The 2995-nt window shown below is 37.0% G+C and overlaps 1 pseudogene; it reads right to left on the bottom strand.

Annotated features, from left to right (window-relative positions):
- Window positions 1-230: 230 nt before the first annotated feature.
- Window positions 231-2746, bottom strand: LOC109939546 (zinc finger MYM-type protein 1-like; annotated as a pseudogene).
- Between the last annotated feature and the right edge of the window lie 249 nt (window positions 2747-2995).

Consider the following 2995-nt stretch of genomic DNA (forward strand, 5'->3'; position numbering starts at 1 on the left):
CTCTTTCTTCCATGTCTCAGAAATCTTATGTGGCATCTCTTGTAGTTCGCATACATCCAGTAGCGGATGCAGGATAAAATTATAGGTGGGGCGACATTATAAAAGCTAAATCACTAGACTAGATTACAACTCACAAGATAAAACTAGTTTTATGATGATAATATAGAGGCTAAGTAATAATACTAGAAATATTTCATAATAACATGCATACCGAAATTTCTCTCTTATTCTGCAGTGCGGCACCAAAATCACCAACAAAAATCCAATCTACAGTTAGAAAAGATGTATATTAGATGAACATCAATACAAGAAAAGTACATTGATGAAAATAGTGTAGTGAATATACCACTAAGTTGTCAATCTTGTAGTTGTGACTCGAGGCAATTGCATTCTTCTAGTTTTAAGACGCTGGAATCTTCTAGTAATAGTCTCATCATCAAGGGATTTGAATATCTCTTTCTCCGTATAGCAAACCATCAAATCATTCATCCAATCATCTTCAATTTTGTTACGCAATTCTCTCTTAATGATGTTAGCCAAAAATATTCTCTCAACACTTGTTGTTGAGACGGGTAATAACAAGGCCAACTCAATTAGCTTGAAAAACAAAGGGAACACAAGATGCTTTTTAGTTTCAACCATCTTCATAGATAGAGATGCAATATCTTCACAAGTACCAAAAGCAGCATGCCTTCGCACGTGGACAATGTATGTCTCAAGTTGCTCTCTTAACATTGCACATTCAATAACTGAAAAATCCTTATCATATAGAGTACCAAGACGCACAAATTTCTCTATATCAAAACTGCAAAATAAGTTCTTTGGATCGAGGCAAGAAAAGCAAACGAGCAACTCGCTAGAAACTTCATTAAAGCGATGGCATAACTCAGTGTTGATTTTATCAAGAACAACAAAGAATATCTCGGTGCGGTAGTAGTGAAGGTTTGTGATTGTGAAGCCATCTCGCCTTCAACGACCTCTAAAGGCACTTCTTCATCCATATCTACCACAGAAATACCCTTTCGAGCATAGAATTCTTTCACGCTTTGAAAGAATGACTCCCAACCACTATTTGACCTCATTGTAGCCATTCGGGTTTTCACAACATCAAGCAACTCCATAGCATGAACAATGTTGGCATTCTTCCTTTGCAAGGTTTGAGAGAGCTCATTTGTGACTGCAAGCATTTTCAACATCAATTTTAAAATGAAAACAAATTTGAAGCTCTCCATTTTTTCAATCAACCACGCTGCCTGTGTTGGTACACAACCATCTTCATGCACAATGGTAAGAACATGCAATACTGAGTCCCGCATTGTCTCTCGAAGCAATGTTAAATAATGTGAACCCCATCTTGTGTCACCAGGTCTAACACGGTTAGTTTCTTGATTCACACCTCTACCAGATAAAATTTCACCCCTTTCTAGTTTTTCTAAAATATTCTGGTGGTGTTTTTCTTTTAGAGCATCCCTTCTCTTGCAAGATGAGCTTGTGGTGGTGACAATTAAGTGAATGTACTCAAAGAAGTCATGAACCGATTGGCAACAAGCACTACTAGCAATAGAAACCACCACAAGTTGGAGTTGATGTGCAAAACAATGAACATAATAGGCATGTGGATTAATATCAAGTATCTTTCTTTGTAAGCCATTAAATTCACCTTGCATATTCGATGCTCCATCATATCCTTGCCCCTGATCTTGGATATAAATAATCCATGGTGATAAAGAAGGCCAAAAATAGCTTCCTTCAAGGCATCTGATGTAGTATCCTTGACATGCTTGAGGGCAACAAACCGTTCCATCACATGGCCTTGATTATTCACATATCTATCTTACAAAAAATTAGTTAGCTAGGCAACACATGAAAATAGAATATGAAACTACAATATGCAAATAAAATATGAAAGTACTATTACCTCAATATCACCGCCATTTGTTCTTTAACAGAAACATCACATGATTCATCAATAAGAATAGAGAAGTTTTTATCTTCTATTTCTCTTAGGATGTTCTCTATGATCTGTTGAGCACAACACTTTGCAAGATCTTTTTGAATATGTGGTGATATCATAATGCAATTTCTTGGAGCATGCTCAAAAGCATCTCTCACTTCTTCAATTTTATCTTTAATCCAATAAATCAATTCTAGAAAATTTCCCTTATTTAACGAACTAGATGATTCATCATGACCACGAAAAGCCAAACCTTGCATCAAAAGAAATATTGAACAAGCCAATGAAGAAGCCAAACGAATTTTATAAAGGTCTTCAGCCTCACGACTAGCACTAGACATGATAGTAGATATGCTTTGTCTTTGGTTGTTAAAATCATCAAAATGTAACCTAGCATTGTTGTGGATACTGTTAACACCACCAACATGTGATTTCAACCTTTCAACTGCATCCCTCCAATTATTATACCCAACTTTAGTGAAAGCTTCATATTTATCACCCTTCACTGCTTGCTTAAAAAGAAAGCAATAAAAGCAATACACTGCATCTTTTGATTCACTATACTCCAACCAATCATACTTGTCATAACATTCCTCTTTAAAAGGCCTTGAACTATGTCCTTCTCACTTGGTCTTGGACATCTTTATCACATTCATCAATTTTCCTCCTTAAAGCAGGATCTGCAACTATGTCATCCGGATTGAACGTCCCTCCAATAGTTGGTGTGTTATTCACATTATTATTAGCACTAGTGCCAGTGCCTCTTGAAATTGGCTGGAAAAACCTTCTCATTTGCTCTGAAAAATTATAGAAACAATATTTGATAACACACAATAGTTGACCAGTTGTTAACTGAAATTATATGGGCTGGTGCATTTCGTCGAACATCTTGCGTGGACCAACGGATTGCTCCCCCATTCGGCTAATCGGCTCTATCTAAGAATCAAACTCTGCTTTGGGCCTTTGGTGCTACAGGACACCAAGGTCGCAAGTGCTAGCAGTAGCAGCCTACAGCGGTGCAGCCTGCCTAGCTACAAATGC

The sequence above is a fragment of the Zea mays genome, chromosome 5 (genome assembly GCF_902167145.1).
Source record: "Zea mays cultivar B73 chromosome 5, Zm-B73-REFERENCE-NAM-5.0, whole genome shotgun sequence".
NCBI lineage: Eukaryota > Viridiplantae > Streptophyta > Magnoliopsida > Poales > Poaceae > Zea > Zea mays.